Consider the following 14,462-nt stretch of genomic DNA (forward strand, 5'->3'; position numbering starts at 1 on the left):
AGACAGTGACTTAAGAAAGCAGCTTCTATCCTCAAGGATCCCCAACACCCAGGTCATGCCTACCATTGGAAAGGAGGTACAGGAGATTAATACCCAGCGGTACAAGGACAGCATCTTCCACTCTGCCACCATATTTCTGAATGGACAATGAACCAAAGACACTGCCTCACTAATTTACTTACTTAAAAAATGTGATTTATAACAATTTTTGCATCTACCGCAAAACAACAAATTTAGTGACATGTTCATGACAATAAATTCTGATTTGATACTAAATTCAGTGTTCTATTTAACACTTTGAAATGGACATGTTGTAGGCTGGATGATTTTGACATATATACTGATATATACAGAGATTCTCACCAAGGGGAGAGAAAGATACTCAAGAACAGTATTCAATATCATGAATATGTTCTTTTAAATGTCTTGTTCTCACTGTGCTGTTGAATGAGATGTGACCCTGCCAGGTTGCTTCTAAAGCAATGTAATCAGATATAGTCCATTTCCTCATCTGCATATAGACCCTTGACAGGGTATGATTGGTAACAAGAGTGTTCTGGCTGGCTGCATCACAGTTTGGCATGGTTGTTGCAGAAAAATGAATCAGATGTCAATCCACAGGACTATAAGAGTGGCAGAGAGGATCACTGGAGTCTCCCTCCCCCCCCCCCCCGCCCCCCCCCCCCCCATCAATGTGATCTACCAGGATCGTTGTCTGAGGAGGATGTGCAAAATCATTAAGGTCCCCTTCCACAGCATTTCAACTGCTCCCATCTTGAAAGAGATACAGAAGTATCAGATCCAGCATGACCAGGTTGAGGAAAAGCTTTTTCCCACAGTGAAAATGCTCAACGATCAAAGGAACTACTCACATTAACCACCCGAGACTCTCATGTTCACAAAGCAATATTTATTTATTTATTTGTATTTATGAATAGTTGTTCTGCATGTGTATTATTTCTCTGTATGTGTTTTTTGTCTGGTTGTGTGTCTTCCTGTTTTGTACCGAGGATCAGAGAACGCTGTTTCGTTGGGTTGTACTTGTGCAATCAGTTGACTTGACTTGAACGGGTACTTGTAAAAAAAAATTCAAGAGTTACTGGAAAGAAACTACTGTTGAACCTCCACCTGCTAGTTTTTAGGCTTCTGTACCTTCTGCCCAAAGGTACCAGTGAGAAGAAATTGTGACCAAGGTGTGTTAGGGATCCTTCAAGATATTGGCTGCCTTTCCGTAGCAGTGCCTCACATAAGTGTCTGCAATGGATGGGAGGTTGGAGCCTGTGCAGAACTAGCTATGTTTGCTACCTTCTGCAGCCGTCTGTGTTCCTGGCCACTTGAATTTCCAAACCAGGCTGTAATCCACAGTGAATCTGTAGATATCAGGGAGATTATCTGTCAAATCTCCTCAAACCCCTTTGAAAGTAAAGGCACAGACATGCCTTCTTCAATATTGCCTCAATGTACTCTCTCCTGGAAAGTTCTTCTGAGAGAGCGACTCCCAGGATGTGTGGTGGAATGTGTGCTAACAAGCTGCATCACCCTCTGGAATGGGAGCACCTATATGTCTGAGCGGAAAGCCCTGCAAAAGGTAATAGACATAGCCCAGGTGAAAACCCTCCCCACTATTGAGAACATCTGCAGGGTACGCTGTCGTCGGAGAGCAGCAGCAATCATCAAGGATCAACATTACCCAGCACACACTCTGTTCTCACAGCTACCATCAGGAAAAAGGTATAGGTGCCATAAGATGCACACCACCAGGTCCAGGAACAGTTGCTACCCCTCTGCCATCAGACTCCTTAACAACAAATTCAATCAGAGAGTCTTTAAGGATTCTTATTTGTGCACTTCTATTATTTTTGTTTCTCTGTATTGCACTTTCCGTTTGTTTATTTTTCTTCATTTTTCATGCATATGTATCTTCTTGAGTACACTACCAATACAAATGATAATTCTGCCTCTCCCACAGGAAAAAGAATCTCAGTGTTGTATGCATATGCATATGAACAATGACCACAAATTTAAACTTTGAAAAATAAAGGTTCTGACTCTCTTTGAAACATAGAAACATGCCATTTTGATCCTTCTAGTCTGTGCCATGACATTTTTTTCCCTAATCTCACTGACTTCCACCCAGCCTAGTGCCCTCCATATCTCTCCCATCTGTGTACCTGTCCAAATTCTTATTAAATGTTAAAATTGAACCTGCATTTACCACTTCAGCTGGAAGCTCACTCCACACTCCCACCACTTTCTGTGTAGGAGCCAGAATGTACATCTGGTATTGTAAGGGTTAAAATATGTATTTGTACTTGCTATCAGTGTGCATGTGCGGAAGGGGTGTGGTTGTAAAATTGGTTTTAGTTTGGTTTTCATAATTGAAGAGGGGTGAGTGCCAGTTGCTAATTTTTTTGTAGAACGTCTTCAATTCTTTATCTATGGAATATTGGTCTAGTTTGAAGATTATTTATCAATGTCTTCAATTGATAGAAATGTGTGTGTGCAAAATAAAGTCTCCAGAAAACACAACAGAATCTTAGAATGATTGAAACACATCGCAGACTGGACTCGCACTTAGCTCTCTAAGTGACAACAAGAAAATAGGAAAATTGTTGCTACACTTTGTATGAAGAAGTTCCTCCTCATGTTCCCCCAAACCTTTCCACTTTCATCTTTAACCCATGTCCTCTGGTTTGCACCTCACCTATCCTCAGTGGAAAAAGTCTATCTACATTTGCTTGCCTAGCCCCCTCATAATTTTCAATTCCTCTATCAAATCTCCCCTCATTCTTCTGTGATCTAGGGAATAAAATCCTAACCTGTTTAACCTTACCCTCTAACTCATTTCCTGAAATCCAGACAACATCCTAGTAAATCTTCTCTGTACTTTCCATCTTAATGATAACTTTCCTGCAGTACTCCAAATTTGGCCTTACCACTGTCTTATACAACTTTAACAAAATATCCCAACTCCTGTACTCAATGCTTTGATTTATGAAGGCCAATATGCCAAAAGCTCTCTTTACAATCCTATCCATCTATGACATCACTTTCAGGGAAGTATGTATCTATATTCCCAGATCCCTCTGTTCTACCGCACTCATCAGTGCCCTACCATTTTTTGGTTTCTTGGTTTCTCCTTCCAATATGCAACACCTCACACTGACCGCATTAAATTTAATCTGCAATTCATCAGTCCATTTTCCTGCTGGTCCAGATCCTTCAGAAAGCTTTGAAAATCTTCTTCTCTCACCACATCACCTCCAATCTTGGTGTTACCTGCAAAGTTGGTGATCCAATTTACCACGTTATCATCCAGATCATTGATATAGATAACAAACCACAATGGTCCCAGCACTGATCCCTGAGGCATACCACTAGTCATAGGCCTCCAGTCTGAGAAATAACCTTACACCACTATTCTCTGGCTTCTCCTATCCAGCCATTATCAAATCCATTTCACTACTTCATTAAGAATACCTAGCATCTGAACCTGACTAACCTTGCATGCGGGACATTGTCAAAGGCCTTACTAAAGTCCATGTAGACAATATCCACAACCTTTCCTTCATAAACTTTTCTGGTAATCTCCTCAAAAAACTAAAAAAAGATTGATTAAATGAAACCTATCACACACAAAGCCATGTTGATTATCCTTAATCATTCCTTAATCATTCCCTGACTCTCCAAATAATTATATATCCAATCTTTTAGAATGCCTTACAATAATTTACCACTAACATCAGGCTCACCGGTCTATAAAGACTTTTGGAGACTTTTTTAAACAATGGAAAATGTGAGCTACCCTCCAATCCTTGGGCATCACACCTGTGGCTAAGGACATTTTAAATATTTCTGCACTAGCCTCCCTCAGGGTCCGAGGGAATATCTTGTCAACACTTCCTCCTCTTTAATCTGTATTGGTTCCATGACCTCACTATTTGTTTTCCTCACTTCCCTTGATTCAGTGCCCTTTTCCTGAGTGAACACTGATGAAAAAAAACATTTAAGATGGGGGAAATCTCTTTTGGCTCCATACAAAACTGATCTTGAAGGGGACCAATTTTGTCTCTTACTGTTCTTTTGCTCTAAATATACCTGTAGTAACCCTTTATTATGCTCCTCAAGTACCTCATTTGCTCCATGTTGCCTATACCTGTTATACACCTCTCCTTCAGAACTAGATCCCCAATATCCCTTGAATACCAAGGTTCCTTATACCCACTAACCTGTTAGGAACATACAAACACTGCACTCTCAAAATGTCACCTTTGAAGGTCCTCCATTTACCTCGCGCAACCTTGCTTGAAAACAACTTATCCCAATCCACACATTCTAAATCCTTTCTCATTTCCTCAATACTGGCCTTTCTCCAATTTAGAATCTCAACCTGAGGCCCAGTCCTATCTTTTTTCCATAAATAACTTGAAACTAATGGCATTGTGATCTCTTGTCCCAAAATGTTCCCCTACACATACTCCTGTCTTGTTCTCTAATAGGAGATCTAGTATTGCACTCCCTCCAGTTGGTACATCTATGTATTGATTTAGAAAACTTTCCTGAGTATATTTGACAAACTGCAAACCATCCAGCCCTTTTACAGTATGGGAATCCCAGTCAATATGTGGAAAGTTAAAATCTTCTACTACTAGCACCATATCTTTCCTGCAGCTGCCTGCTATCTCTCTACAGATTTGCTCCTCCAATTCATGCTGACGATTGGGTGGTCTATTATACAACCTCATGAGTGTGGTCATATCTTATCCATTCTTCAGCTCTATCCATATAGCCTCAGTAGACGGGCTCTCTGGTCTGTCTTGCCTGTACACAGCTCCGATATTTTTCTGATGAGCAATGCCTCTCCTACCCCTTCCAACCCCCTGTTCTATTGCATCTAAAGCAATGGAATCCCGGAACATTGAGCTGCCAGTCCTGCCCCTCCTGTATCCAAGTTTCACTGATGACCCAATGTTGTAATTCCATGTGCCAATGCACGCTCTAAGCTCATCTGCCTTTTCCTCAATATTCCTTGCATTGAAATTACTGCACCTGAAAGTATTTCCACCACGTTCAACCCGTTGACTTCTAACGTTGTATGCATTTTTAACATCATCTTTTCCCTACTCCACTGTTCTATCTGCTCTAGCAGTCTGGTTCCCCTCCCCCTGCAAATGCAGTTTAAACCCACCAGAGAAGCACTAGCGAACCTGTTGCAAAGTTATTAATCCTCTTCCAGTTCCAATCCACTGTTCCATTGGAACATGTTTCACCTTCCCTGGAAGAGAGCTCAATGATCCAAAAACCTGGAGCCCTTCCTCCTGCTCTATTTCTTTGGCCAAGTATTAAGCTGTGTTATCCTCCTATTTCTAACCTTACTAGCATGTGCCACAGGTAGAAATCCTGGGGGTCCTGTCCTTCAACCTAGTGCCTAACTCCCTCAACTCTCCTTGGAGGACTTCTTCACTCTTCCTACCCACATCATTGGTTCCTACATGGACCACGACATCTGGCTGCTCACCCTCCCTCCTGAGAATGCTGAGAATTCGATCTGAGATATCTCGGACCCTGACACCAGGGAGCCAACATACCATCTGGGATACTCAATCTCCACCACACAACCTCTTATCTGTCCCCCTAACCATGAAATCCCCTATCACTAGAGCTTTCCTCTTCTTCCTTCCCTTCTGAGCCACAGGACTAGACTCCATGCCAAAGACTATTCATCATGGCTTGTGCCTGGTAGGTCATTCCCCCAACAGTATCCAAAATGGTACACTTGTTATTCAGGGGAATGCCCTGCCCTCCCTGCCTGTTCCCTTTCCCTCTCCTGACTGTCATCCATCTACCCTTCTTCTGTGTCCTTGGTGTGTTAGTGTCCCTGTAACTCCTGTCATTTATACCCTCTGCCTCCAGAATGATCCGGAGATCATCCAACTCCAGCTCCAATTCCTTAACTCAGTTTGTCAGGTGCTGCAACTGGATTCACTTCTCACAGATGAAGTCATCAGGGATACTGCTGGGTTCGCTGACAACCCACATCCTGTAAGAGGAGCATTCCCCTGCCTTGGCTGCCATATCCACTCACTCTCTCTCCCTCTCTCTCTTTCTCTCTTTTTCTCTCTCTCTCTCCCTCTCTTTCCCTCTTTCTCTCTCTCGTTCTTGCTATCTCTCCATTAGTCTCTTCTCTTCTCCCTCTCTCTCTCTCTCTCACACACACACACACACACACACACACACACACACACACACACACACACACACACACACACACACACACACACACACACACACACACACACACATCTCTATCTCTCCCTCTATCCCTCCCTCTATCACTTTCTATCCCTTTCTATTTCTCCCTGCCTCTCTCTATCTCGCTGTAGTGATATAAATATATAATTGTCAATGGGTAGCTGGCCTGTCGCCCTCTGGTGACTCACTTCCTGGTGTAGTGTGCGTCGAAAGAATCAAAGACTTGTTGATCCAAACCAAAGCTTTTATTACCTAAAAGACTGGAGCATATCACAAGTAGCTCAACCAGTCCAGAATGACCTGGTCTGGCTAGGAGCAATCCTTTAAGACCTGCCAGTAGGTGTGGCTACACTCTCAGCCAATCACAGTCATCCTACACTACAATCTGTACATATACACATTGGTAATAGAATCTGTACTATCACACCTGGTAATTCTTCCCTTTGTCACCCTGGAATAAAGGTCGGCCTCCCCCTCCCTGTCCTCAGTCGAGTACTTGGAATCGGGCCAGCTATAAATCTAACGTATAATAAAGCCTATCGTTCCTCAGTCTGTGTCTTTGGAGTTATTGATAGAGGCTTTCAATTTATTATACTTTAAATTGTCCACATGGGATAGACAAACTGCTGATACCCAACAGACTAGACCTCAACCCACAGATGCTTGGAACCCCAGAGCTGTATGAGTAGTGGATCGAGTATATCACAGACTTTCTGGAAGCTTTTGAGGACCTCGTGGACCCTGACGAGAAGAAACTTAAGTTATTGTGAGCAAGGGTCAGCTGCCATGCATTCTTGGTGATCAGGGGCTGCACAACTTACTCCGCACCCATTTCTGAAGTCCGCAACTTCTACAGGTCGCACATAAATGAAGTTACTCATGGTACCTCCTGGCCTTGAGAAAACAACAATCCAGTGAAACTCTGGAAGATTTCTTTCAGGTCCTGCATAATCTGGGGTGAGAATGCAGGGTCAATATCCCTGCCCTGGTATCGACGGTCCAGTATGTGAAAGAGGTGATCCCGAACGCCTGCGTGGATGGGGTGAGGTCCAATCACATCCGTTAGCGACTGCTAGAGGAAGACAGACTGCCATTGCAGAGAGCCATTGCTGCCGGCAATGGGCCCTATGCATGCGGGCCGTGGGTGCAACCATGTTGGGACACAGCATCACACACCGCCTCTGTACAGGAAGGCCCTAACCCCATTACTGCTGCCGTCGCCACAGCCGTGCACCCAAAGTACTACTTCTGCACCCCCAGTGACGCTACCTGGTGAGAGAAGTCACCTGCTCAGGATGCGGGAAGACTCTACGAGAAAGTCTGTAAGTCGAAGCCTTCCCTACCAAGCAGTACCACGTGCACCCCCCAGGGGCCAGCAGCCAGCTCCTGCCTGTGTTCTCTCCACCCTCTGCATACCTCCACCATCGCAGTTTGAGAACCTGACCCCGGACTGTAGGACCATAGCAACTAAGAGGAGATGCTACAACACTGAGAACAAGGCATTCATAACACAGCTCCAGCCCATGGAGAGTCCAAGTGGTGGTGGTCAGGGGCGGAAGTAAACGGATAATGGTGATTGATTATAGCCAAACTATCCACTGCTTCATACAACTGGATGCTTATCCACTCCCCCGGATTGCTGACATGGTCAACAAGATCGCCTAGTAAAGTCAACATATGGCCAGAAGACCGGCAGTATACTGCATTTGAAGTGGATGGCAGGCTTTACCACTTCCTCCATGTACCCTTCAGATTCACCAATAGTGTCTCTGTATTCCAGGGGTTGATGGATCGGATGGTAGACAGGCACAATCTGACAGCCACTTTCCCCAACCTAGATAATGTCACCATCTGTGGCCATGGCCAGCAGGACCATGATGCGAACCTTACCAGATTCCTCCAAACCCTCAATTTGATGTATAATGAGAACAAGTGTGTGGGTTTAGCACAACTCGCTTGGCTCTCCTTAGAAGCATCATGGCACATGGGTGTCATTACTCCCAACTCTGACTGCATGTGTCCCTTTATGGAACTCCTGATCCCGTACAACCTCAAAGCGCTAAAAAAGGTGCCTGAGGTTCTTTTCCTATTACCCCCAATGGGTGCCCAACTATGCTGATAAAGCCTACTCCCTGGTAAGATCCACCACTTTCTCCTTATCAGCAGAAACCCTGGCAGCCTTCACCCAGATCAAGGAAAACATTGCCAAAGCCACAATGTATGGTGTGGATGGATCCATCCCATTTCGGGTGGAAAGCAATGCCTCTTACTTTGCACTGGCTGCCACTCTCAACCAGACAGGCAGGCCAGTAGCCTTTTTTTCCTTTTCACGGTCCTGAGACATGGCACTCCTGTGACGAGAAGGAGACATAGGCCATTGTTGATGCGGTATGCCACTGGCATCATTACCTGGCCGGGAAGAAGAGATTTACCCTGCTAACGGACCAACGAACTGTTGCGTTCATGGTAAATACCAAATTGCAGGTGAAGATCAAAAATGACAAAATCCTGAGATGGAGAATTGAGCTCTCCACCTATAACTACAGCATCATATATCAGCCGGGCAAGCTCAACCTCCCACCACCCCCCCCACCCCCCATATATGCCCTAACCTGGGGGATGTGTGCCAGCGCGCATCTCAGTGGCCTCCAGTCCCTCCACAATGACCTTTGCCACACTGGAGTCGCAAAATTATTCCATGTGAAAGCCCGGAACCTTCCCTACTCTATTGAGGATGTCAGGTCATTGATAGACACTGTCGGGTCTGTGCAGAATGCAAACTACAGTTCTGCTGGCCCAATAAGTTGCACCTCATAAAGGCCACATGGCCCTTTGAACAACTCAGCATCGATTTCAAGGGGCAACTGTTCTTGTCCAACAGGAATGTTTACTTTCTGAAGGTCATTGACGAGCACTCCAGGTTCCCTTTTGCCATCCCCTGTCCCGATATAACCTCATGACCTCACCCACTGTAATAAAGGCGTTCAGCAGCATATTTATCCTCTTCGCGTACCTGAATTACATCCACAGTTGATCAGGGGTCCTCTTTTATGAGTGACGAACTGCGGGAGTAACTGTTAGCTAGAGGCATTCCCACTAGTAGGATGATCCACTGGGGGAACATCCAGGTAGAGAGATAAAATGCTTTAGATTGGAAGGCAGACATTCTGGCTCTTAAATAAAAAGGCCTGGCAGTGTCCCATTGGCAGGAAGTCCTGCCAGAAGCATTCCATGCTATCTGATCTCTGATAAGCACTGCTACCAAAGCAACACCACACAAACATGTTTTCATTCCCCAGGAAGTTGGTGAATGGAACCCTACTGCCACACTGGCTCTCATCTTCGGGACCCGTCCTCCTGCGGAAACATGCGACGGGTCACGTCTAAACAAATTGGTCAAAGAGGTGCAACTCCTGCACGCCAACCCCAGCATGCCTACATGGTGTACCTGGATGGCCATGAGGACAAGGTCCCTGTCCTGGACCTGGCATGTGCCGGAGAGCCCTGCCCACTCTCATTCCCCTTCAATCTAAGTCCTACCTACACCCATACTGTCCCATAAGGAACTCAGTGCAGGTCAGAGACCCACCCCTACCCACCACGCCACACACCCCTGACTCTTATCCAGCTGCTCCGACCACCATGACTGACCCCACATACAACCAAGCCCCACCTCCAATGGAGCCTCCATCCCCCGCCTCAGGACACACGACCAGCAATGGAGCCAACCATTATACCACCGGCGGAACTGCACCAGTAACAGAGGCAAAGGAGACCACCCAGCCAGCTGAGCCTTTTGGACTTTTAACCTGGTGGGGTTTTTTGTTTTAACAGAGGGGGGTGAATGTGGTGATACGGATATGTAACTACCGATGGACAGCTGGCCTATCATCCACTGGTGACTCGCTCCCTGGTAACTTGTTGTTTTGTGGCTCTGGAATAAAGGTCAACCTCCCTCTCCCTGTCCTCAGTCGAGCACTTGGAATCGGGCCAGCTTCATGTCTAAAGTATAATAAAGTCTATTGTTCTTCACTCCACACCTTTGGACTTATGGATAGAGCCGATCAATCTCTCTCTCTCTCTCTCTATCTATTTCTCTCTATGTATCGCTACTGCTCCTTTTGGATTTACTGCCACTCTCCACCCTAATATGCTGGTAATGTGACTCCTGGGGGAGGCTAAAAACCGAAGAAAAATCCTGTGGCCAATTTCAGGAAGAACTTTGGGAAATTCCTCCCCGGCTCATTCAACAATAAGCTCTTGGTTTTGGTGACTTGGAAACTCATAAATTGTTTAGTTTAATAATATGTATCATCTTTCCACAAAACATATAAATAAAATACTCGGTGGTATTTCTCATTCACATCCCAATCCCTAATCTTACAAATGAATGCAGAACCTCCGTCTTTCAGTCCCTTAATCCCATTCCACGATTGAATTGGAATATGTCTTGGTCAATCCCCCAACTCTATATTTTTAATAATACTGTTGACTAATCCAGCAGTCTCAGATTTGAATGAACTCCAGCAAATTTTTTTTAGGATAGAAAATTCCAGATTTTAGTAAAATTCTTCTGAAAACATCCTAAATTGAAGGATTATTTTTAATTTCTCTCATCCTGATTTTTTGGATGTTAAATTGGTATCTCATAGAATAATCATTTGGCTCTTTTTCTCCTCATTGTACTTCAATTTTTCATCTGCAAAGCCATGAAAGTGAAGACTAGACAACACAATATTTCCTCACAATATAGTCAGTTTTAGTACCTGACATCTTTTAGTTGAAACTAGACTCCCTCCTTCAAGGCTAATGCATCATTTCTAGGCAACAGTTCCCAGATCTGAATGAAAGATTCAGCACAGAGTTTAACCAGGATTCAGGTATAACCAGGACTTCATGAAGTGATGACAAACAATCCTTGAACGCTTTGTTTGTGGATATCTTCCAGATTCCAATTGACAAGACTAAAGAGATGACTGTGGACATCAGGAGAAATAGGAACAACCACCCTCCACTTCTGTAGTGGAGAGCACTTAAAAAGTGACCTAAACATGAACACACAACATTTCCTCACTTGTCAGGAAGATGCAAGAGCGTCTGCACTTCCTGAGAAGACTGAAGTGGGTGAAGCTACTGGCCAACCTTCCACAGGAGCATCCTGGCTGGTTGAATCACAGTGTTGTATCGTTGTTGCAGAGAAATGGATCGGAGGTCAATCTACAGGATCATAAGAGTGGAAGAGAATATCACCAAGGTCTTTTTCCAACCCAACAACATAAACTACCAGGATTATTGTCTGAAGAGACCATGCAAAATCATTGAGAGCCCCTACAGCACGCACACAGTATCTTTCCACTACTCCCATTGGGAAAGAGATACAGGAATATCAGAGCCTACACTACCAGGCTGGGTGAAATATGAAAGATGCTGTGATTGTAGTAAAAATACACTGAAATCTTGGAGGAACTCAGCCAATGTCACACCGTTCATAGGTGGTAAACATATATGTTTCAGGCCTAAGCCCTTCTTCAAGGAATAACCAAAGTACAGGAAGGCATAAGAATAAAGACTGAATCCAGTCCAACAAAAGGTGTTAATTGGATGACTCTGTGAAAGGAGACATAGGGAAAATAGAAGAGAAAGAGAGAGAGAGTGCTTGTGTGAGAGGGAAGGGGGATGGGGAAGAAGAAAAATGGGGGGGGGGGGATTTAACGCAGACCGGACCAGTTGATGTTAATGTCATCCAGTTGGAGGGTGCCCAGATGGAATATGAGGTGTTGTTCCTCCAATTTGCAGGTGGTCTCTGTCTGGCAATATGTGAGCCTATGGACAGACATGTCAACAAGGGAATGGGAGGTTGAATTGAAATTGGTGGCCACTGGGAGATCCAAGCTATTGCTGAGAAACAGTTGCTTCCCTCAGGCATTTTCTGTCTGGGCACTCTTCATCCAGATAGCATTAACATCGAGTTCTCCCATTTCTGCTAGACCACTCACCGTCCTCTCTCTCTTCCCCATGCCTCTGTCTCCTTTCCTCCAGGTATCTAACCCCTTCCTTTTGCATTCATATTCCTTCTATTTACTGTTGTTCCCTCCTTCCCACTATTACCTTTGGGACTGTGCAGCTACACCTACACCTCAGGCCCCACAATTTTATTCAGGTGCCTGTCTACATTTAATTCTTATCTTGATGATCAAGCCCAATACATTGGTTATGTATCTTTATCTTTGCCATCTTTGCCATGTTTCTCCAGCATTGTTGATTGTTGAATTTAGGAAGGGAAAGCCAGAGGTGAACAATCCAATGATTATTCAGGGATGAGAGGTGGAGAGGGTGAACAAATTTAAGTTCTCAGGAGTCACTATCACAGAGGACCTTTCCTGGACCCAACACAAAAATGGCATCATGAAGAAATTAGCTCAGCACCTCAACTTCCTCAGGAGTTTGCAGAGGTTTGGTTTGATGTCGGAAGTCCTGGAAAATCTCTACAGAGGTGTGGTGGGAAGTGTGCTGACTGGCTGCATCATGGTCTGGTATAGAGACACCAATACCCCTGAGTGTAAAGCCCTCCAAAAGGTAGTGGATTCAGCCCAGAACATCAGAGGCAAAATCCTCCTCACTATCGATAACATCTACAGGGAACGCTGCCATCAGAGAGCAGCAGCAATCATCAACGATTCACACCACCCAGCACACACGCTGTTCTTGCAGTTGCCATCAGGAAAGAGGTATAGGTACCACAAGACTCGCACCACCAGGTTCACAAACAGCTGCTACCCCTTCACCATCAGACTCCTCAGCAATGAACTCAATTTGAATCTCATTTAAGGACTCTTAAATTTCCACTTTATTGAATTTTTTTCAGTCTGTATTGCACAATATTTATATTTCTTTATTTGTTTCCACATATATGTTGAGTACAGGTTTTTTTTGCAGCAAGTGGCAATTTTGTTTTGCCCATAGGATAAAGAATCTCAGAATAATGTATGTACTCTGACAATAAATTGGAAATCTGAAATCTGAAATCATTGTGCTTTTACTGTTAGTATCGTAAAATGAAATATCTTTGTCATCAGTCAAAATCATTTTGGTCTTTCCCAAACCCTTCTCGATGCCAATGCTAACCTAGAACTGGAAGGTGTAACTTTGGATTTTTATTTTTATAAAGTGACTAATAATCTTCATTGCACAGCTATGAATCTGGCTGATAGATTTTGGATAGTTATATCTGAGAATATTAACATGTTCTATTATTGCAAATGTTTCTTAACATCTCCTTCAGTTATACAGGAATATAGTAAAACACCTGTTATCTGGAATTCAAGCAACCCGTAGCCTCAAGCAACTGGCAGAAAAATTGGGGAAAATAACAAGGTAAACATTACAGAATTTTAAAATTGACATTCCTCACCTTTAGTTCGCCAATCCATGCACACAATCTCAAGCAACTGGGAAATTCACTTTTCTTGCATCTATCAATCCCTAGAGGTGCTGGATATTAGAAGTTTTTACTATATTAAAGGAATCAAGGGATATAGGGTTTAGCAGAAAAATGTAATTGAGGTAAATGGTAAGCTAAGATCTTGATGTTCAACAGTTCACACTTGAGGGGCTGGATGGCATGCTTCTCCTATTATTTCTATTTCCTAACAGCAAAGGGATTACTTACCTATTACAACATAGAAGGAAGTCATTCTGTCCTTTGAATCCTTAGCTGCTCCCATGGAAGCAGTCCACTTCCCATCATTTATTTCCTCATTATCCTCCACTTACTCTCAATCCCATGCCATCAAGGAGTAATTACAATTTCCTTTGTTGTGTAATGCCTCGGGCATTTGTGATGCCAGTAAAAATTTACAATGCTTTCAAATATCTTCTGGTTCATTTCTGATAGTAAATGCCAAAGCCTCAGAATAAACATATACAATTATGAAATGGATAGATAAGATTGTGGCAGGAAAGTTGTTTTCACTGGTTAGCGAGATTAGAACTATGGGACATAGCCTCAAGGTTCAGGGATGTACAGTTAGGATGAAGCTGAGGAGGAACTGCTTTTCTCAGAGAGAAAACTCAGGAAACAGTGTAAGCAGCCTCATTAAATAAATTTAAGATGCAGTTAGATAGATTTTTGCATCATAAGGGATTTAAGGGTTATGGGGAAAAGGCAGGTAGATTGAGCTGAGTCCACAGCCAGATCCTCCATGATCTCA

At 43.8% G+C, this 14,462-nt stretch overlaps 1 long non-coding RNA gene across 1 annotated transcript; it reads right to left on the reverse strand.

The window, feature by feature from the left end:
• Positions 1-941: 941 nt before the first annotated feature.
• On the reverse strand, positions 942-14,030 carry LOC138739560 (uncharacterized). The gene is made up of 3 exons (XR_011342329.1): positions 13,922-14,030; positions 11,327-11,469; positions 942-1,074 (listed from the first exon to the last, which is right to left on the reverse strand). It is a non-coding gene; the product is annotated as an uncharacterized lncRNA (long non-coding RNA).
• Between the last annotated feature and the right edge of the window lie 432 nt (positions 14,031-14,462).

This window comes from Narcine bancroftii, chromosome 1 (assembly GCF_036971445.1).
Source record: "Narcine bancroftii isolate sNarBan1 chromosome 1, sNarBan1.hap1, whole genome shotgun sequence".
Taxonomy (NCBI): Eukaryota; Metazoa; Chordata; class Chondrichthyes; order Torpediniformes; family Narcinidae; genus Narcine; species Narcine bancroftii.